Source organism: Haematobia irritans, chromosome 5 (genome assembly GCF_050003625.1).
Source record: "Haematobia irritans isolate KBUSLIRL chromosome 5, ASM5000362v1, whole genome shotgun sequence".
NCBI classification, from domain to species: Eukaryota; Metazoa; Arthropoda; class Insecta; order Diptera; family Muscidae; genus Haematobia; species Haematobia irritans.
The window spans coordinates 65,810,552-65,834,785 of record NC_134401.1 but is presented as its reverse complement, the minus strand read 5'-3'; the positions used below and the strand labels follow the sequence as shown (position 1 = coordinate 65,834,785).

The following is a 24,234-nucleotide window of genomic DNA, read 5'->3' as shown; positions in this document are numbered from 1 at the left end:
CTGCCACTTTAACCTAACCGTCTTTAAAATAAAGTCTTGAAAGACATGTCATATTTTTGAAAGATTTTTTGTCTTGTAGATGAAAAAATACAACAAATTTCAATTCCATTAATTTTGAATATTTTTTTTTAGAATATTTAAAGCCAAGTTTACCTTTGTCAAACAAAATTGTCTTTCTTTCATTTTGAAAATCACTTATACACTAAAAGGACAAAATTACTTCATCGAAAAGTTTACCGACTTTTGGATAAGGCAAAAAACTTAAAGCAAAATTCGCATTCATATTTTAAAGACATGATATTTTTTGGCAATATCATTCAGCTTTGCCCAAATAAATTTGACAAGCATACTTTTCCTCTGTTGGTTAAGCTACACTTGTAGTTTAGTCAATGCATGGTTTTAAGCTGAAAACAAAAACAACAATAATGATTGAAGAGAAACCAACAATAAAAAACAAAATGAATTTTCAATAATTTTCAAAGCGAACCGAAAAATTTACTCACTGATTTAAAACAACACATATTTTATGTATTTTCATTGTATTTTTCCAAACAGTACCAACTTTTATATTATTGCTTTTTACAATCGCTAGATTTTGTGACGCTCCGTAAATTACAACAATACGATTCCAACCGAAAAAACAAACCCAGGCGGAAATATATCGGACATATCGATTACATCGATGATAGGCAGATAAAAGAAATATAGGAAAATTGCCTCTATTCTAATAAGTGTGTTTCCTTATGATTTGAAAGGATTCAATACTTCTTAGTACGAAGGAACTAAAACATTTTTCTATGCTAAGTCTTATTCATATTTATGATACGCTAGATTTTGTGATGCTCCGTAAACTATAACAATACGATTCCAACTGAAAAAAAAAACAAAATCACGCGGAATGTACCTTAATAGAAATAAAAGGAGTCACCGTGGCGCTATGGTTAGCATGGCCGCCATGGTTGGCGAACCCAAGGTCGTGTGTTCGATTCCTCATTCGACCGAACACCAAAAAGTTTTCAGCGGTGGATTATTCCACCTCATTAATGCTGGTGACATTTCTGAGTGCTTCAAAGCTTCTCTAATTGGTTTCACTGCAATGCCACCAAGCCTAACCTAACTTAATAGAAATAAAATGGCTAAACTAAATTGCTGAACATTGTTTCCTTTAGTTTCTTTACACCCAGAAAAAAGTGCTTTCGAAACTAAAGGAAAAAATGTTTATCAATTTAGTTTAGCCATTTTATTTCCATGAAGTTAAATTTTTGTGTGAAATAATAAAATTTACTTGTTTCAGTAAAAAATTCAAAACTGAAAGCAGTTAGGAATAGTTCATTGCCTAGAATAAGGCTTGGAATTTTAATATTACTGTTTTCTTCGCTGAGTATAAGAATTTACTACTGAACAAGAAAATTTTATTCACTGATAACAAAGCAATCGCGTTGTTATGGTATACGGAGAGATTGTTAAAAAATAATATAATAAATAATATTTGTTATTTTAAATTAGTGAGAAAAATTTTTCGTTTTTTTTTTCAAAATTATTGAGCATAAATAACAAACAATAAGTCTTTCAATGTTCGTGATGGTGTATAAAGAAAGAAAACACCAACAGAATAACAACCCCTTCATTCGTCTTCATTTTGGAATCTTCAATTATCAGGTAACGTTATTACAGCGACGCTAACCTTTTGTGAAAAAATGGTTTATGATTTGTTATATTTGTAGGTATTGAAATTGTAAAAGGAGGACAAAATCGTTACGCAGTATCTTATTAAAAGTTAAGAAGAAAAGCATTACATTTTACAGTTGGTAACATTACATGGAAATTGGAAATAGTGAAATAATAAACTAATATTTCAAGGCCAGTCGATGCTGTTGATTCTAAATAAATATATTTAATATATTAATAAAACATGACTTTTATTGAAGAAAAAACTGCCTATATAAATAAATAAAACTGTAATTTTGAAGTAAAAGGTTTCCCACAAATATGTAAGATTTGTCCAAATGAATGAATAAAGTTCAATAAAATCATTCCATATATGAATTCAATGCAGTTAAATTTTTTTATTCTGTAGTATAGTGGTACATAAATAGAGGAAAATGTTAACTAATATATCGAATGCATTCTTCCTAATTTCTACGAAAATCACATCGTTCAAACAAATAAAAATGTCTTTGGCGCTATACGAAGCTCAACTTTCTTCACAATGAGTTCATTTTAACTTAAAGAAGTGGACACTTTTTTCTGGGTGTAGTTTAGTGTATGGTACTGTCAGTTGATGGTTTAGTCACGTAGGCCCAGAAAATGTAAGTGATTTATCTTATTGTCCTTAAATACTGTTTTTTGATTAGAAGCACTACCATTGAAATTTCTCCGATTGACATTAAAGAATTTCTGTAACAGACTCAACATGACACCACTTAAGACGGGCTAATTATGTGGGCTTTAAAGGTAAAACCTACTTATACTAGCCTTGATGTTGGGTTCCATTAAAATTAAAAACATCTATTGTACTGTCTCTTGATCATGTGACTATCTCCGAACATACAGGGCAATTGAAAAGTCAACAAACTGAATCGCTATTAGACTTATGTTAAATTCATACTTTTAGCACAATGAATTTTGCGAGTTTTGGCATATTGAGTGAAGTATTTTGTTTTTTGTAAAAATTTGGATAAAATCTACTTCGAATTGCTTCCGCATAAAACGTCAGATCTCAAAATAGGCTCGACGGGAAGTGTTCACTGAACCTGCGGTTGTTTTCTTTTCAAAATGCTATAATTCGTGTCGTAAAATTATGTATTTTACCTATGTATCTGATAGCGGAACTGTTAAATCCCAAATAATTTAATTCTTCATTCATTTTCTTATCACTGTAAAATACTTTTGATCGTTTTATTACAAAATTTTAGAAACCAACCAGAGTCCTTACAGTGAGAGTTTGAGTCATGCAAATTGATTCTCAAACGAGTACTAGCATTGGTTATTGGCCTCCATTCGATATTAAGTGAAAAATTCCAAACAGCCATTGAACCATTTAACCCTAGGATAGACTACTTGGTCTGGCCAGACCAAATTTGACTTTGAGCGCTTAGTGATCGAAAGCTTATCGCCTATCCTAGGGTTAAGTTTGTTTCAAAACGAATAAAATACATTCCTCTTTTGAAAAATTCATTCCAGCATTTCCACTGGGAATAAGTGGTAACAACGTAAGCTTGTATGGTTGGCTCTTATTAGATTAGATTGGAAATTCGTAACAGCCTTCTCATGCAGCATGATCTTGCAGGTAGCAGCGACATACCACCAGATTCTAGTTCCCTGTATTATATAAGGTAGTACATAATGCTATTTTCATAGAAATTAGGTAGAATGCATTCCATATATTAGCTAACATTTTCCTATATTTATGTACCACTATATTACAGAATGAAAAAATTTAACTGAATTGAATTCATATATGGAATGATTTTATTGAACTTTTTTCATTCATTTGGACAAATCTTACATATTTGTTGTAAACCTTCTACTTCAAAATTAGAACTGCTTATCTTCCCTTTTAAATACAATTTTATTTATTTATATTGGCATTTTTTCTTCAATAAAAGACATGATTTATTAATATATTAAATATATTTATTGAGAATCAACAGCATCGAAATATTAATTTATTATTCCAATATTTCCAATTTCCATGTAATGTTATCAACTGTAAAACGTAATTTTTTTCTTCTTCTTGTACTTTTCACTTTTAATAAGTTGCTGCATAACGATTTTGTCCTCCTTTTACCATTTCAATGCCTACAAGTATAAAAAATCATAAAACATTTTTTTCACAAAAGGTTATCGTCCTGAATGTTACCTGATGAATGAAGGGGTTGTTATTCTGTTGGTGTTTTCTTTCTTTGTACACCATCACGAATATTGATAGACTTATTGTTTGTTATTTATTTTTAACAATTTTCAAAAAACGAAAATTTTTCTCACTAATAACAAATATTTTATTTGTTATTTATTATATCATTTTACTATATTATTTTTTAACAATCTCTCCGTATACCATAAAATTCCGTATAAATTCCAACTAAAAACCAACCCACTCGCAAACATATCGATTATATCGATTACAGGTAGACAAAAGAGATATAGGAAAATATACTGTAATACACTGTTTGACACATCTGGCATTGTTTTGAGTACCGAACTGTGACAGTTTTTATGGCGTAGTTATGACATAAATTGCAATGTTTTGCCATTTAAAATTTTTGATACAGAAAATCAAAATTTAAATTTATCAACATTTTTAAGTTATATTAATAAGAACTGTGAAAATCTTATAAAGAAAATAGGAATTCTGAACAAGTCCATAAATGTATGTAAAATCCGTCAATTCAAGTTAGGCCCCATTCTAGTTCGACCAGTAGTCAAAATTAGTTTTCTAATTCTTATGGCCATTCATTCAATCCGCTTCCGTTTCTACACATATACGAGTACATATCCTGCAAGCAATTGGGTGTTTGTTTTATCGTCTTTCGCAAAAATGTCACTACTTCGAAACGCCAGGAAGTTTTCTGGTAGTAATATCTCACCCACAACAACAGTAAAAACAACTATCGCGTGGGGTGTTTCCGTTTCGAAACAAATTCGACTCTAACAGCGATCAAAAATCTAAATATAGACTTTATACATCGACATAGCTAATTTTTCAATAACACCTCTTTGAGAGTGCATGTGTGTAAAAAGCCACTATCAAACAACAAGCGTGGGTAGCACAGAGGGAGAGCCTCCGACTTGAAAACGAAAGGTTCCGAGTTCAACGCTCGGAGCATCCAATCACCATTTTTATTTTTTAAAAAATAACTATCGCTTTTATGACTACTTTTAGTCACTGGTTCGATTCCCCGAGAAAACTATCGTGTAGTGGGACTAATTCGATAAGAAGATGATATCGCCTATAAAATTTATATCTTCCGGGGCGAAACTACTCCGATGCACTTTCGATAGAAAATGTTTGCAGGGTATATAGCGTTTATTTTTAATTGATTTTAGGAAGGCGCCAAGAAGTATGCTGTTTTTTTCTTCCAATATTCGATTAAAAATTCTAATGGCGAGAACAAGGCTATTTGTATAAGAGTTGATTTTTTTAATAAATCTTTTGGATAAAAGTGTGTTTTAATTTTTAAAGTATCGAAGCAAAACTCTAAATTGTTTTTTCATTAACCCTGCTATTATGTTGCACTCAAAAAAAAGTGAACTCTCTATTTCACTAAAGCCATATTAACTTTATATTAGTTCATAGAATCATTATGTTTGGAAAAAGTTTATTTTAGTCAAATAATTTTTTGCGTATGTTAGTTAAATGAACTAAAAAACGGGAAAAAGTTATACACAAATAAAGCATAAAGATTTACTAATTTCGTATTTCTTACAAAATAGTTCATTATTTCTTTAAATTTGTAAATTTTACCAAAAATGTGTCCATAATGAACTTCGTATGTCACTAAAGACATTCTTGCAATTTTGAACTCCAAGATTTCTCTTAAAACTACAAAATTTTCTTTAACTACTGAAAAAATTTAGTTATGTCGAATAAATTTTCTTGAATTTGTTGAAAAATATTTACTTATTTTTGCCATATCGGAGTGATGCCAGCGCTTGTAATACCGTTTAGTTAAAATTTTCTAAAAAAGTTCCAAATTTTCTAAAATTAATCGAAAGTTATCTTTCCTGGTGGGTTCACTGTTTTTTCAGTGTGGGGTTATTTAATGACCCAAATCTTATTTATCATTACCGCATTTTTTATTGGTGGAATATAATTTAAAGTTCTTACTACTTAGTGCATGAATTGTAGAAATATAATGCACTCCATAAGGTTTGTTAAAATTTTATATTTGTACCACTTTTTGTATCCCAATAACAGGTTGGGGTCATTTTATGACCCCAAAGATAATATATGTCTACATTGTAGGTGTTTTTTTCATTTCCCTTACACCCTTTTACATTGCAACAAACCAAAAAAAAGAAGAATACACACACAAAAATTTCACGAAGATTTTTCCAATTAAAATTTTAATTGAGTTTTAAAAAAATATTCAATTAAAAATTTAATTGATTCAACAAATTTTTTAATTGAAACAAAAATCAATCACAAAAATAATAGTATCAATTAATTTTTTAATTGAATCAATTAACTTTTTAATTGACCTTCAATTAATTTTTTAATTGATACTATCATTTCTGTGATTGAAGACATTTCAATTAAAAATTAATTGGATCAATTAATTTCGTGATTGGATCAGAAAATTTTTTTTGTGTGTAAGAAGATCTATAGGTAAATATTTGTATTTCTGTGCTAATAAAAATCGTATAGTGATCAGTAACTATTGTAAATCTAAAAATAAACGGTGGCAGAACATAGAGTCTAGACGTACCATTATATTTTTTAAATTCATAAGTTTTATACGATAGTTTCTATTGAAGAATTTTTTCCTTGAAGATGAAGCCAATGGTGATGGTGATCCTAATTTTTTACTTGAAGAAGAATGCTTATTTTCAGAACAATCAATTTCCAGTGGCAAGAAGAAAACAGTTCATCGGCCGTAACTAATGCCACTGATTTTCTGCCATTTCGGGGGAGAATGTGCAGTACATTCGTCATTCGCAAAGTAAGACGTGCACCAAGTGAATTTATTCTTCACACAAAATCTGAAGTTACTCCGTGATATTCATCGAGTTTGGAATGTGAAAAGGGAAATAATCTTAGATGCCTTCTCGGAATCTTAGATGCCTTCTCATTTACACTGCAACTATATGTGCTTCTCGAAAATCCGATAGTCATGCACGTTTCGCTTCTAAAGGGTGATTCTTTTGAGGTTAGGATTTTCATGCATTAGTATTTGACAGATCACGTGGGATTTCAGACATGGTGTCAAAGAGAAAGATGCTCAGTATGCTTTGACATTTCATCATGAATAGCCGAACGATCTGCCACAACGTCGAATTTTCAGTGAATGGGCCCTAGAAAAGTTGGCAGAAAATCCGCTTTTTTATCGACAAATTTTGTTCAGCGATGAGGCTCATTTCTGGTTGAATGGCTACGTAAATAAGCAAAATTGCCGCATTTGGAGTGAAGAGCAACCAGAAGCCGTTCAAGAACTGCCCATGCATCCCGAAAAATGCACTGTTTGGTGTGGTTTGTACGCTGGTGGAATCATTGGACCGTATTTTTTCAAAGATGCTGTTGGACGCAACGTTACGGTGAATGGCGATCGCTATCGTTCGATGCTAACAAACTTTTTGTTGCCAAAAATGGAAGAACTGAACTTGGTTGACATGTGGTTTCAACAAGATGGCGCTACATGCCACACAGCTCGCGATTCTATGGCCATTTTGAGGGAAAACTTCGGAGAACAATTCATCTCAAGAAATGGACCGGTAAGTTGGCCACCAAGATCATGCGATTTGACGCCTTTAGACTATTTTTTGTGGGGCTACGTCAAGTCTAAAGTCTACAGAAATAAGCCAGCAACTATTCCAGCTTTGGAAGACAACATTTCCGAAGAAATTCGGGCTATTCCGGCCGAAATGCTCGAAAAAGTTGCCCAAAATTGGACTTTCCGAATGGACCACCTAAGACGCAGCCGCGGTCAACATTTAAATGAAATTATCTTCAAAAAGTAAATGTCATGGGCCAATCTAACGTTTCAAATAAAGAACCGATGAGATTTTGCAAATTTTATGCGTTTTTTTTTTTTTAAAGTTATCAAGCTCTTAACAAATCACCCTTTACAAGCAGGCAATTTTACATGACTCAAAGAGAGCATTTTTACACATACGCAAAATGTTGCTGCGCATGTTATTAATAATATCAAAACATATTAAAATGCGTAAAATGTATATCCCATAATTGCATTAGAAAAAGCTTACTTTTTTAATAATGTATAAAAAGTTTGGTCCATATGTTCTTAGCAAGTAAAACATTAAAATGCCCCTAGGTTAGGTTAGGTTAAAGTGGCAGCCCGATTAAGATTCAGGCTCACTTAGACTATTCAGTCCATTGTGATACCACATTAACTAAAAGTACCTATTACATATGGGCACTTCTTGTTTTAACCGCTGAACCTTCTTGATTATTTTTCTTTGTTGAACCAACCAGATTGTTCCAAAAACATTAGCAGACTGCTTAAGTTAACGTTTTCCAGATCCGCCAGTAATCTGAAGCTATATGCTCCTAAAAGTTGCTTGCGCTTTACACAAAATGCGGGACACTCACACAAGAGGTGTTTAATTGATTCCTTTTCCTCCGCATCATGACAGCTCATACAATAGTCATTATACTTCACGCCTATAGTTTTTGCAAAATCGCCTATGAGGCAGCGACCCGTTATAGCAGATAACAGGAGTGATATCTGACGTCTCGAGAACACTAGCATATCTAGTGTGCGGTTTAAGTTTAAATGAGGCCATATTTGCTTGGTGTCATTACAGCCCTTGCAATTCTCCCATCGAACATTTGCCATAATAACAGCCTTCTCACGCAGCATGAGCTTGCAGGTAGCCAGGGGCATACCAACAGATTCTAGTTCCCCTGGAATATGTAAGGTAGTCCCTAGCCTTGCCAACTCATCCGCTTCGCAGTTCCCCGGTATGTTCCTATGGCCAGGCACCCATATTAGGTGAATATTGTACTGCTCAGCCATCTCATTGAGAGATTTGCGGCAGTCGATGGCCGTTTTCGAGAGTCCAAGGATTTTATTGCAGGTTGACTGTTTGAGTATATATTAATGCCCACATGTTTTGGAACATTACTTCTCAGCCAATTCGCCACCTCTTTTTATTGATAATATTTCAGCCTGAAAAACATTAGGTAATCTCGCTGTTCGAAGTTCCAGACAATTAGAATATACCCAATTGTCCGTCCAATTTGGAGCCATCAGTGTAGAAATCTATATATGTATTCTTTATTCCCCGGGGTCTGTGTGCACCACGCCTCACTGTTGGGGATTAGAGTCTCAAACTTTTTGTCGAAAAGTGGACTCGCCAAAGTGTAATCCACTACGTTAGGCACATCTGGCATTATTTTGAGGACCGAACTGTGACCGTAACTTTTTTCCGACCACAGCGACTGTTTGGTCAAAATGTCTAAAGGCAATAGATGCAGCATGACATTAAGGGAGTTTGTTCCTGTCTTGCTGAATACGCCTGAGATACACAAACACGCCATACGCTGAACTTTGTCTAAACTTGTTGGCTGGTGAAGTGCCGACCACCAGACTACAACACCATATAGCATTATAGGTCTAACCACTGCCGTGTATAGCCAATGCACAATTTTTGGGTTTAGGCGCCACTTTACCTTTTTGCACGAGTACAAAGCTACCGTTGCTTTTCTCGCCCTTTCTTCAATATTAAGCTTAAAGTTCAGCTTCCTGTCCAAAATAACGCCAAGTTATAAAGCTAGAGAAAGCTATTGTAATAGCTAAAAATATTGCGATGGCAAAACAGAATGCTTTGGTTTTGCATCCTGGAAATGCCGAAGAAAACACTATTAATGTTGTTCAAAAAGGATATGTCAAATCTCAAATCAGAACTCAAGATACCAGATTCAATCAGAATAAGGGTTTTGGAAGTTTTCGGCGCCAGCATGAAGGAACCGGTAGAGGTGCTAGAAATGACAACTGTAATAAATGTGGACAATGACATAAAACTAAATGCCCTGCAGAAGGTGTGAGATGTCATAAGTGTGGAAACTTCAATCATTTCGCAAGAATGTGTTCCTCAAATAACAAATTAGTTAAACAGCTGGGTAAAAATGATGACACTGATGTTGATGAAAATCAAGACGACCTATTTATTGGAATGGTAGACAATGTAGAGAAAAAAATGGCGGAGTGGAATGTGGAGGTAAAAATTAATGAATTTGAGATATCATTACAAATAGACACTGGGGCACAAGCTAATATATTATCATATGAAACAGCCAGGAAGTTAGATATTCTAAAAGTCCTAAGAAAAACACTTGTTCGTATTTTTACTTTTAGTAAGGAGAGGATTCCTGTTTTGGGAACCACAGATTTGAATGTGAGGTACAATTCTAAATTGTTTTCTATAACATTTTTTGTTGTCAATTTAAACTGTAAAAATATAATAGGAATTGAAAGTGCCATTGAAATGAACTTAATATCAAAAGTTAATGCAATTTCATCGGAACAAATAACTGAAAGATATTCTGATGTGTTTAAAGGTCTTGGTCTATTACAAAACAAATGTAAACTAACAATAGAGATGTCACCCGGTAGTCGAACACCTCGGAAAATTCCGTTCAAATTGTATAATAGCTTAAAAAAGGAATTGGAAAGAATGATAGATTTAAATGTGATTGTGCCTGTCAGTGAACCAACTGAGTGGGTTAATTGCATTGTGCTAGTAACAAAGCCAAATGGAAGTATAAGGGTTTGTTTGGATCCAAGAAATTTGAATAGAGCAGTTTTAAGACCACATTATCCTTTCCCAGGCATTGAAGACTGCAAATCAAGACTTATTGGTTCTCAATACATTACTACACTAGATGCAACAAGTGGCTTTTGGATGGTTCCCTTGGACGATGCGTCCTCGAAGTTGTGCACATTTAAAACACCATTTGGCAGATACCGATTCTTAAGATTACCATTCCGCATAAATGCTGCTCCTGAGATATTTCATTCAGAAATGATTAGGCTCTTTGGGGATATACCGGGTTTAATAATATATAGACGACTTTTTAGTGTACTCACGTAGTTTAGAGGAGCATACAAAGACTTTAGAGGCAATTTTCGAACGAGCAAAAGAAGTTGGATTCCCCTGACTGCTAGAGCCACATCATCTGCGTATGCCACCACTTTTATTCTTTCTTTTTCTAGGGTAACCAGATGGTTATTTATAGCAACATTCCAAAGAAGAGGTGATAGAAATCCACCTTGCTTGTCCTAGTGTGGCTGAAATACGTCTCTTCATTGGAAATTCGTCTAACAGCCTAAGTATACATGGATCAACATTGTCAGTCTATTTAATATCGAGCTCGGATGGACATTATTGAACGCCCCTTCGAAGTCTACAAACGCCACGATTGTGTATTCTTTGACAGATAGTGAGCTTTCAATAAAGCTGACTAGTTCATGTAATGCGGTCTTAGAAGACCTGCCCTTCGAGTATGTATGCTGTCGTTTCGAGAACAAACTTGAATCGATGCTAGTTCTAAGAGAAATATCTATCATCCTCTCCAGTCTTAAGTAGGAATGAGGATAAGCTGATTGGTCGGAAATCTTTCGTCCTCGAGTGAGAGGCTTTTCCCGCTTTAGGTATGAAAACGACTTTTGTTTCCCTCCACTTTCCTGGCATATATCATAAGTTGATACATCCTTTATATATCGCCGACAACCAGGGGATAATTTTGTCAGTCACTGCTTGTAACTCAGTGTTATTCCATCAGGTCCGGGGGATTTGAATGGTCCATCTTATTCTAGATTCCGATACAATTCCTCGATAGGAAACGACCGCTGAGCCACTGTGGCACCGCCAGAACCTGGTTCAACCGTCTGATTTCCAGGAAAATGTGTGTCCAATAGTACATCCAGCGTCTCCTCACTGGACGTTGTTCAATTGCCCTCCGATGTTTTAATGAAACCTGGAGCGGAGTTCGTGGATGCTAGCACCTTCCGTAGTCTGGAAGCCTCAGACGTTTTCTTCATTCCTGCTGCAGTAATCATTTCAAGAGTTATGCTGAGCATTTCTCAGTTCTCGCTTGTATCCTCTCAGATTCTTCTTGTAAGCGTCCCAATCCTCAGGGGCTCTAGTAGTCTTTGCATTGTTAAAGAGCTTCCTGCAGGATTTCCTCATATTACTTAATTCTGTAGAACACCATGGTGGTCCATTTCCCCCCCTTGGCTTCCCTCTAGGGCATGCAGCTTTCAGTGAGATGTTGAAGGCCTTAGTAATCCGCTCCACTGCGTGTTCGATATCTTGCACATTTCTCATATTTGTCTCTGTTATTTCCGGTATCATCATATTGACCGATTCCCTATACATATTACAGTCAGCTTTCCTAACATTTGGCGGAAATATGGTGTTCATACCACCAATGAACATCAAATTTGAAACTGATGTAGCGATGATCTGGGAAGCTGTGCTCACTTAAAACCTGCCACTCGGATATCATTTCATTCAGTTCTTGCGAGGCCAAGGTGATGTCTAAAACCTCTTGCCTGTTTTTAGTGACAAAGGTTGGGGCAACTCACTTGTTGCAAACTACCAGATTAGTACGCAAAATAAACTCTATTAACGATTCTCCCCTTGCATTAGTATCACTACTTCCCCATATACTATGATGCGCATTCACATCGCATCCCATAATGAGTTTCGTCTTTGTTTTCAGTGACTCCTCCACTAAGGTCTTAACGGCATATGGAGGCATCTCCCATGTAGACCGAAGATACCCAATATTTGCATTTGGCTATTTCTAAACTGGCAACGACAGTGTCTGTATTGCACATTGAAGGAAGCAGAAACAAGTTGAGCTCGTTTTTAGCAATTATACAGGCTCGATTTACATCATTACCAGTATACTGCAATAGTTTGAACCCCGGAGTACTTAATTCACATATTTTGTTTCTATAAACATATAGTTCTTGAATAAGAACTATATCTATGTCCCCTTTCATCAGGAGAACTTTTAAGGCAGCACATGCAGCCTTACAATGATGAAGATTTATCTGGAGGATCCGTAGGACCATCGAGATTTTCAACAACCGTCACATCAGCCGCTTCAGTCGAGTCATCAAGAATGTTCTCTTCAGAGATCTCGGTGACTCTCGCAATAACCATAGGTTCAACTTTGGTGAGTTCTGAGGCAATAGAAACCTCCTCTCGCATACGGTGTCTATCCATGTCTTTAACTTTGGTATCTCCCTCGACTTCGCAAGAGGATCCGCTTACTTCTGATTCAGACAGAGGCTTGTCCATTTCTGAATCCTTTAGCTGATCGTTTTTATATACCTTCATTTGGATATAATGAAAGCCATAACATACACGGCCCTGGGACTTTGCTAGATGTGGCAAAGACTGAGTGTTCAATATAAACACTGCATGCCATCTTGGTCCATCCACTTCATCCAAACGGCCAACCTTCCAATCAGCTGTTGGAAGATCTGGATTGCATCGTTTCAGTCTATTTAGAATGGATTCAGGGTCAGAAGGGTTTGCAGGTATCCACGCATGTGCTCTAGGTCTAGCCGGTATGTCTTTCTTCTCGACTAACTCTAGAGCAGCTCCTTCCCAAACTTCACCAATTAGTATCAGAGCAGCTTTAAAACATTCTATAGACCTCTGGTCCTCAAATGCGACTAGCTTAAATCGTCCTTGATACCAACCAGCCTCTTGGTGTCGAGGATCTGGGCCGGGAAACTTTTCCAGCACCTGTGAGTAGACGCCAGACAAAGCATTCTCAATTTCCTCCCATTTTTGCTTTGGAACCATACCGTCCAATGCTCCTTTATTAATGATAGCCATCACAAGGCTGTCTTTAGCAACTGACGCAAACGATCGTTGATCCCTTTTTGAGGATGGCAGCTCATCCGGTGATCGTTCCCTTTTTCCAGCCTCAAGAATTCCTTGAGCCCATTTTAAGGAATCCTCTTGATGTCGTTACCTTAGAAAAAGTTCGAGTTGTCAGAGTGTCGCCACCTGTCAACCCGTCTACAGGTCGACTAATTGGGCCTAATGACCAAGAGGGTTATTGCCCAGATTTATAACTCCAGTCGATACCCTGAAGTTAGCAACCCAGTGGATGACTTTGAATTTCGCTGCATGGTGGCTTAATATCCCACCACACTTGAAATTCTTAGTAGGTACCTATTACGATGAGTTTATCCGCTATTAAAAAACACGTCCTTTCCGTTCGACGGTTGAATAGGTTAAAATGCCCTATATGTTTCTAGCCTATAAAATTAGGAAAAAATATAGATAACCGCAGAAAACATCAGCAAAATCTTTTATTTTTTTCCTTCTCACAATTATGTTGGATTAGTCGACTTTTCGATCGTTCAGCTTTCATCAAAATTTGGAAAACTTTACTTTTCGACTTTTTCAAAATATAAGAATGGAGTTTCAGAGTATGTATGTACACTGAAAAAAAGCATGTCCGGTTACAAAGGTTTTGTCTTTACTTTAAAAATTTTGGTATTGATTCCGAGCCAAAGAAGCGGAGAATACAAGTAAGGATACACTCTTTTAAATTTGGTTTTTGTGTACTTGCTTCTAGGAAGAAAATTTAAATTGTTCATTTTTTCAGCCTTTTTTCTTCATATGCTATCAAAGTTCTTTAAAAACGAGTTAACGACAACTTCATTTTCCAAATTAAGACTCGAATTCGAGTAGAAATTATGCTATGTTTCAAGCAAAAAACGTCTTTAAAATAAAGTGTTAAAAACATGTCCTATATTCGAACAATTTTTTGCTTTGTAGTCAAGATTCAAAAAGACAACAAATTTAAAGACAATTTCATTAAATTTAAAGAGTTTTTCTGAATTATTAAAGTCAAGTTGACATTAGCCCACAAATTTTTTTCTTTCATGTTATGATACTCATTTTTAAGTGAAATCACTTAATTATAAGGACAATACGACTTCATTGAAAAGTTTATCGAATTTTGGACAAGGAAAAAACTTTATAATAGCCCAGCAAAAAAATTTGGAAGTTCTTCCAAAGGCACAACTTTAAAAGCACTTCCAGAAGATGCACTCCCAATGATGTTCTTTATTTTAACTATCCAGGAAGTTCTTATAATTCAATTTTTATAACTTGTTTTTTCATACTTTTAATGGGTAAGTTTAACTTCTTTTGTTTAAAATAGTTTAAAAACAGAGTAAGAATTCATAAAATGGCACAAATCACTTAAATTTTGTCGAAAAAATGCTAAATCCAATCGGAAAAAATTGTGAATTTTTGCAAATATTTAATGTCAAACGTTTCCGACAAGCGTTAGAATCCATTAAAAATTATAAAATATTATAAAAATTATTTATTTGACAAAATATCACAGAATTTTTTTAATTTACATCCAAAACATTGAATTCGGATCACACCTAAAGAATTGGTGCAAATTCAGTGCAACGGCTGTTGAAATGGAGGACTTCCGTCCTATGACTAGCCCATGTTAAATTCATCGAGACCAATGATTTCTCTGATATACCGTTTTTTCCTTATCCAAAAGTCGATAAACTTGTCAATGTTATAATTAAGAGATTCGAATTTAAAATGGATATCTTTACATTAAAGAAACTTTTGTTTGACCAAGGTCAACTGACTAAAGAAATGAGCTACCGTGGTGCAATGATTAGCATGCCCTCCTTGCATACACAAAATCGTGGGTTCGATTCCTGCTTCGACCGAACACCAAAAGTTTTTTAGCAGTGGATTATCCCACCTCAATAATGCTGGTGACATTTCTGAGTGTTTCAAAGCTTCTCTAAGTGGTTTATCACAATGGACTGAATAGTCTAAGTGAGCCTGGAACTTAATCGGGCTGCTACTTTAATTTTAACCTTAAGTGTTCGGACGCGGCTATAAAAAGGAGGTCCCTTGTCGTTGAGCTTAACAGGGAATCGGGCAGCACTCAGTGATAATTAGTCGACCTGTAGACGGGTCGACAGTTGGCGACAATTTGACAAGTCGAGCTTTCCAAGGTAACGGCATCAAAAGGAGGTAATCCCTCACAAAAGAGATTCAAGGAACGCAGAAATGCTTTGTTTATCCTAAAGAAATTAGGATCAGTCGACCCAAGCACGTTGTCGGCTAAACAAAGCGATTCCTTAAAATGGGCTCAAGGAATTCTTGAGGCTGGAAAAAGGGAACGATCACCGGATGAGCTGCCATCCTCAAAAAGGGATCAACGATCGTTTGCGTCAGTTGCTAAAGACAGCCTTGTGATGGCTATCATTAATAAAGGAGCATTGGACGGTATGGTTCCAAAGCAAAAATGGGAGGAAATTGAGAATGCTTTGTCTGGCGTCTACTCACAGGTGCTGGAAAAGTTTCCCGGCCCAGATCCTCGACACCAAGAGGCTGGTTGGTATCAAGGACGATTTAAGCTAGTCGCATTTGAGGACCAGAGGTCTATAGAATGTTTTAAAGCTGCTCTGATACTAATTGGTGAAGTTTGGGAAGGAGCTGCTCTAGAGTTAGTCGAGAAGAAAGACATACCGGCTAGACCTAGAGCACATGCGTGGATACCTGCAAACCCTTCTGACCCTGAATCCATTCTAAATAGACTGAAACGATGCAATCCAGATCTTCCAACAGCTGATTGGAAGGTTGGCCGTTTGGATGAAGTGGATGGACCAAGATGGCATGCAGTGTTTATATTGAACACTCAGTCTTTGCCACATCTAGCAAAGTCCCAGGGCCGTGTATGTTATGGCTTTCATTATATCCAAATGAAGGTATATAAAAACGATCAGCTAAAGGATTCAGAAATGGACAAGCCTCTGTCTGAATCAGAAGTAAGCGGATCCTCTTGCGAAGTCGAGGGAGATACCAAAGTTAAAGACATGGATAGACACCGTATGCGAGAGGAGGTTTCTATTGCCTCAGAACTCACCAAAGTTGAACCTATGGTTATTGCGAGAGTCACCGAGATCTCTGAAGAGAACATTCTTGATGACTCGACTGAAGCGGCTGATGTGACGGTTGTTGAAAATCTCGATGGTCCTACGGATCCTCCAGATAAATCTTCATCATTGTAAGGCTGCATGTGCTGCCTTAAAAGTTCTCCTGATGAAAGGGGACATAGATATAGTTCTTATTCAAGAACTATATGTTTATAGAAACAAAATATGTGAATTAAGTACTCCGGGGTTCAAACTATTGCAGTATACTGGTAATGATGTAAATCGAGCCTGTATAATTGCTAAAAACGAGCTCAACTTGTTTCTGCTTCCTTCAATGTGCAATACAGACACTGTCGTTGCCAGTTTAGAAATAGCCAAATGCAAATATTGGGTATCTTCGGTCTACATGGGACATGACAGGGAGATGCCTCCATATGCCGTTAAGACCTTAGTGGAGGAGTCACTGAAAACAAAGACGAAACTCATTATGGGATGCGATGCGAATGCACATCATAGTATATGGGGAAGTAGTGATACTAATGCAAGGGGAGAGTCGCTAATAGAGATTATTTTGCGCACTAATCTGGTAGTTTGCAACAAGGGAGATGCCCCAACCTTTGTCACTAAAAACAGGCAAGAGGTTTTGGACATCACCTTGGCTTCGCAAGAACTGAATGAAATGATATCTGAGTAGCAGGTTTTAAGTGAACACAGCTTCTCAGATCATCGCTACATCAGTTTCAAATTTGATGTTCATATCACCAAGACCATATTTCCGCCAAATGTTAGGAAAGCTGACTGGAATATGTATAGGGAATCGTTCAATATGATGACACCGGAAATAGCAGAGACAAATATGAGAAATGTGCAAGATATCGAACACGCAGTGGAGCGGATTACTAAGGCCTTCAACATCTCACTGAAAGCTGCATGCCCTAGAGGAAAGCCAAGGGGGAAACATCGACCACCATGGTGGTCTACGGAATTAAGTAATATGAGGAAATCCTGCAGGAAGCTCTTTAACAATGCAAAGACTACTAGAGCCCCTGAGGATTGGGACGCTTACAAGAAGAATCTGAGAGGATACAAGCGAGAACTGAGAAATGCTCAGCATAACTCTTGAAATGATTACTGCAGCAGGAATGAAGAAAACGTCTGAGGCTTCCAGACTACGGAAGGTGCTAGCATCCACGAACTCCGCTCCAGGTTTCATTAAAACATCGGAGGGCAATTGAACAACGTCCAGTGAGGAGACGCTGGATGTACTATTGGACACACATTTTCCTGGAAATCAGACGGTTGAACCAGGTTCTGGCGGTGCCACAGTGGCTCAGCGGTCGTTTCCTATCGAGGAATTGTATCGGAATCTAGAATAAGATGGACCATTCAAATCCCCCGGACCTGATGGAATAACACTGAGTTACAAGCAGTGACTGACAAAATTATCCCCTGGTTGTCGGCGATATATAAAGGATGTATCAACTTATGATATATGCCAGGAAAGTGGAGGGAAACAAAAGTCGTTTTCATACCTAAAGCGGGAAAAGCCTCTCACTCGAGGACGAAAGATTTCCGACCAATCAGCTTATCCTCATTCCTACTTAAGACTGGAGAGGATGATAGATATTTCTCTTAGAACTAGCATCGATTCAAGTTTGTTCTCGAAACGACAGCATACATACTCGAAGGGCAGGTCTACTAAGACCGCATTACATGAACTAGTCAGCTTTATTGAAAGCTCACTATCTGTCAAAGAATACACAATCGTGGCGTTTGTAGACTTCGAAGGGGCGTTCAATAATGTCCATCCGAGCTCGATATTAAATAGACTGACAATGTTGATCCATGTATACTTAGGCTGTTAGACGAATTTCCAATGAAGAGACGTATTTCAGCCACACTAGTACAAGCAAGGTGGATTTCTATCACCTCTTCTTTGGAATGTTGCTATAAATAACCATCTGGTTACCCTAGAAAAAGAAAGAATAAAAGTGGTGGCATACGCAGATGATGTGGCTCTAGCAGTCAGGGGAATCCAACTTCTTTTGCTCGTTCGAAAATTGCCTCTAAAGTCTTTGTATGCTCCTCTAAACTACGTGAGTACACTAAAAAGTCGTCTATATATTATTAAACCCGGTATATCCCCAAAGAGCCTAATCATTTCTGAATGAAATATCTCAGGAGCAGCATTTATGCGGAATGGTAATCTTAAGAATCGGTATCTGCCAAATGGTGTTTTAAATGTGCACAACTTCGAGGACGCATCGTCCAAGGGAACCATCCAAAAGCCACTTGTTGCATCTAGTGTAGTAATGTATTGAGAACCAATAAGTCTTGATTTGCAGTCTTCAATGCCTGGGAAAGGATAATGTGGTCTTAAAACTGCTCTATTCAAATTTCTTGGATCCAAACAAACCCTTATACTTCCATTTGGCTTTGTTACTAGCACAATGCAATTAACCCACTCAGTTGGTTCACTGACAGGCACAATCACATTTAAATCTATCATTCTTTCCAATTCCTTTTTTAAGCTATTATACAATTTGAACGGAATTTTCCGAGGTGTTCGACTACCGGGTGACATCTCTATTGTTAGTTTACATTTGTTTTGTAATAGACCAAGACCTTTAAACACATCAGAATATCTTTCAGTTATTTGTTCCGATGAAATTGCATTAACTTTTGATATTAAGTTCATTTCAATGGCACTTTCAATTCCTATTATATTTTTACAGTTTAAATTGACAACAAAAAATGTTATAGAAAACAATTTAGAATTGTACCTCACATTCAAATCTGTGGTTCCCAAAACAGGAATCCTCTCCTTACTAAAAGTAAAAATACGAACAAGTGTTTTTCTTAGGACTTTTAGAATATCTAACTTCCTGGCTGTTTCATATGATAATATATTAGCTTGTGCCCCAGTGTCTATTTGTAATGATATCTCAAATTCATTAATTTTTACCTCCACATTCCACTCCGCCATTTTTTTCTCTACATTGTCTACCATTCCAATAAATAGGTCGTCTTGATTTTCATCAACATCAGTGTCATCATTTTTACCCAGCTGTTTAACTAATTTGTTATTTGAGGAACACATTCTTGCGAAATGATTGAAGTTTCCACACTTATGACATCTCACACCTTCTGCAGGGCATTTAGTTTTATGTCATTGTCCACATTTATTACAGTTGTCATTTCTAGCACCTCTACCGGTTCCTTCATGCTGGCGCCGAAAACTTCCAAAACCCTTATTCTGATTGAATCTGGTATCTTGAGTTCTGATTTGAGATTTGACATATCCTTTTTGAACAACATTAATAGTGTTTTCTTCGGCATTTCCAGGATGCAAAACCAAAGCATTCTGTTTTGCCATCGCAATATTTTTAGCTATTACAATAGCTTTCTCTAGCTTTATAACTTGGCGTTATTTTGGACAGGAAGCTGAACTTTAAGCTTAATATTGAAGAAAGGGCGAGAAAAGCAACGGTAGCTTTGTACTCGTGCAAAAAGGTAAAGTGGCGCCTAAACCCAAAAATTGTGCATTGGCTATACACGGCAGTGGTTAGACCTATAATGCTATATGGTGTTGTAGTCTGGTGGTCGGCACTTCACCAGCCAACAAGTTTAGACAAAGTTCAGCGTATGGCGTGTTTGTGTATCTCAGGCGTATTCAGCAAGACAGGAACAAACTCCCTTAATGTCATGCTGCATCTATTGCCTTTAGACATTTTGACCAAACAGTCGCTGTGGTCGGAAAAAAGTTACGGTCACAGTTCGGTCCTCAAAATAATGCCAGATGTGCCTAACGTAGTGGATTACACTTTGGCGAGTCCACTTTTCGACAAAAAGTTTGAGACTCTAATCCCCAACAGTGAGGCGTGGTGCACACAGACCCCGGGGAATAAAGAATATATAGATTTCTACACTGATGGCTCCAAATTGGATGGACAAGTGGGGTTCGGAGTATATTCTAATGATCTGGAACTTCGAATAGCGAAAAGATTACCTAATCACTGTAGTGTTTTTCAGGCTGAAATATTAGCAATAAGAGAGGTGGCGAATTGGCTGAGAAGTAATGTTCCAAAACATGTGGGCATTAATATATACTCAAACAGTCAACCTGCAATAAAATCCTTGGACTCTCGAAAACGGCCATCGACTGCCGCAAATCTCTCAATGAGATGGCTGAGCAGTACAATATTCACCTAATATGGGTGCCTGGCCATAGGAACATACCGGGGAACTGCGAAGCGGATGAGTTGGCAAGGCTAGGGACTACCTTACATATTCCAGGGGAACTAGAATCTGTTGGTATGCCTCTGGCTACCTGCAAGCTCTTACTGCGTGAGAAGGCTGTCATGATGGCAAATGTTCGATGGGAGAATTGTAAGGGTTGTAACGACACCAAGCAAATATGGCCCCATTTAAATTTAAGCCGCACACTAGATATGCTAGTATTCTCGAGACGCCAGATCTGCTATAACGCCAGACGCCTGATATCTGCTATAACGGGTCGCTGCCTGATAGGCGATTTTGCAAAAACTATTGGCGCGAAGTATAATGACTATTGTATGAGCTGTCATGATGCGGAGGAAAAAGAATCAATTAAACACCTCTTGTGTGAGTGTCCTGCATTTTGTGTAAAGCGCAAGCAACTTTTAGGAGCATATAGCTTCAGATTACTGGCGGATTTGGAAAACGTTAACTTAAGCAGTCTGCTAATGTTTTTGGAACAATTTGGTTGGTTCAGCAAAGAAAAATAATCAAGAAGGTTCAGCGGTTATAACTAGAAGTGCCCATATGTAATAGGTACTTTTAGTTAATGTGGTATCACAATGGACTGAATAGTCTAAGTGAGCCTGAATCTTAATCGGGCTGCCACTTTAACCTAACCTAACCTAACCTAATTTGAATAGAAACAAACCCCATGAAAAATTTTGAGTTCTTAAAAATACTTTGAGTAAGAGTCCATCACATGCAAACTTGCTAAGAGTAATCATCATATCATAACTAACTTTCTCAGAGCAGGCATAATATCATAACTACTCGTAGAATGCAAGTGTGCTTTTGTTTGTTCTATAAATAGACATTAGCTTATGTGGAGGTTTTAGCATCAGCATATTATAACAGGCGATGGATGAGTGCGTAGAACACAGGACTAGCAAGAATGGGACCCAGGTTCGAAACCGGCGGCGGTAAAAATCAAGTAAGTAAAAACAAATAAAATATAATGGTAGGAATGTTTAATTAATGTCAGATACATAAAAAAATTTATTTGTTTTTTGTCTGAGCCCATTCCAAAATGAGGCTTTTGTATGTCTTATTAAATGACTGCATTTGCAGGGGATTTTCCATGCCTGTCAAATGAGGCATTATAATAGTGCTCCTTTTGCAGTATATGTTTGCGCCCTACGATGAGACTCTTGCTAAAGATCACATCAAAAGTCGTAGTCGACTACCCCACACAGAAGTCTCTGCTCCTATAGTACAAAGAAAAGAATCACCACCTATGTTAGTTTAGTTATAGTGGCAACCCGATTTTTCAGGCTCACTTAGACTGTTCAGTCCATTGTGTCCTTGTGATGACTGTGTGCTGCCCGCTTCTATATTTAGCTCAATAACAAGGGTCCTACCATTTATAACCGAGCCATAATATGACCCCAACATAAAATCTGTGGTTTTGTTCTAACATAGTAGCAGGGTTAAGGTTGAGCCTTATGTTTTCATTGATATAATGAAAGGTTTTCATTAAGATTATGAACATGTTCGTTAACAGTATAAAATGTTTCATTTTTTCAGAAAATGCATGACTATAATGTACAATTTCCGTATACTTTCGAATTTGTTGCCACGAAAACAATTTTAACGACACATTTCGTTAATATGACTAAGTTATTATTAATAAGTTTTTGTGGGAAAGTTTTCTTGACTTTAATAATTGTTTGCGTACGTTAGTTAAATTAACACAAATGAAACGTAAGGTTTACTAAATTCTTGCCTCCCACAAAATAGTTCAGAATTTCTTAAAATTTGTACATTTTACCAATAATGCGCCCATCTTGAATTTCCAATAAAAAAATTAAATTAAAATTAAATAGAATTTTCCTTCCTGGTGGGGTCACAAATAACTGGATGAATCCTGTTAGTGTTGCATACTGACTGTAAAGGCTATCCATGGGGGTCCTTCAACGTTTGCAAATCTAAGCGCACCACATTTGCAAGGAATATTTATGCCCGTTATGAGGCGTTGATTTAATTTTAAAATAACTTACAATGACTAATATAAAACATATTATGAACCCATCTAGGACATTCCAGAAACCCAGCTGTTAAGATTACAGAAAAACAAATTAGGTAGATTCAACCGTATCGTAAACTTTGGTCAATGGTAATAACTGGAAACATAGGGGTATTTTAATGTGTTCTGGTTATCTACCTATTTCAAACCGTAAATTTTACAAAATGACAGATGAAAAATGGACCCAAGTTTCAAATACACAAAAATATAGTTGCTTTATCTTAAAAAATTCACAACTGTAAGCCATTCCATGATGAGAAAATATGAAAAATGTGGGATTTGCAATTCCTTTAAACGTTAGCACTGAATTCATACCAATTAAAGTAAAAACAAAATCTTATGATTCGCGTAAGTTTTTTCAGTACATCATGGTATTTAGTACTTGTTCTTGGAATAGCGCCAGTAACATTAGTGATTTCTTCAGAGTAGTCCATAACAAATAAGAAATTCAAACCGATAGAGTACAAAAATGACTCACGCAGAGAAGAAACATGATTGTCACAATCATATTCGAAGAGCAAAATAATATGATAGGAGCTATATTTGCGGCGACCATGTAACATTTTAACCTGCAACCATGTTGGCTCAGTGAACATGGTTCTAAGAAAAATGAAATTGTCCTCATCTAAAATGTTATTATATTGATAAAAAAGTATTTTGTTTGAATTAGAAGACAATGGTCACGATTTAAAATGTTATGGTATTCATTAAAAATGTTTTTCTCCTAGTTAAAAGAACATGGTCACAACCTTGATCTTTATGAAAAAACTTTTTTCATCGTCGAAAAAAGGACGCCACTTGAGAAAAGAAAACACAAAATTAATTTTATTTGTTTGTTTTTATTTATTTATAAACTAATTCATTATTTATTTGTATTTATAATGCCGTTCAAGCAAACATCATATATTTTTAAAGACTCTATTTTATTTCAATTTCAACAATAAGTAATTATTCCATATTTACATCGAGCTCAGCAAATGTACAAACGCAGACATCATGTAACTGCAAATAAAAATAAATTATACCATATAGCAAAATGCAGAACAAAAAACCAGGTACATTTTTTCAATTATACTTTCCTTTTTTGTGTTCACATAAAACCACGTGCCACTTCTGAATAAATAAATTAACACAAAACACAGTAAATCCGTATTCTCCGTCCATTCCAAGTAACAATCAACACACGACTGACGCGCAAAATGAAAATCGTGTGTACCTGCTCAATGTTTTTATAAAATTCTTTTCGCTGCAAACAAGTTAAAAAATTAAATGGTCACGAAAAAATGTAAATGG

At 36.3% G+C, this 24,234-nt stretch overlaps 1 protein-coding gene and 1 long non-coding RNA gene across 3 annotated transcripts in view; one reads left to right on the top strand and one right to left on the bottom strand.

The window, feature by feature from the left end:
* Positions 1-24,234, bottom strand: part of LOC142238630 (phosphoenolpyruvate carboxykinase [GTP]-like) — a 138,959-nt gene that overhangs the window by 90,812 nt on the left and 23,913 nt on the right. The gene's annotated exons all lie outside the window — the stretch shown is intronic.
* LOC142241818 (uncharacterized) lies at positions 1,453-2,046 on the top strand. The gene is made up of 2 exons (XR_012723824.1): positions 1,453-1,659; positions 1,725-2,046. It is a non-coding gene; the product is annotated as an uncharacterized LOC142241818 (long non-coding RNA).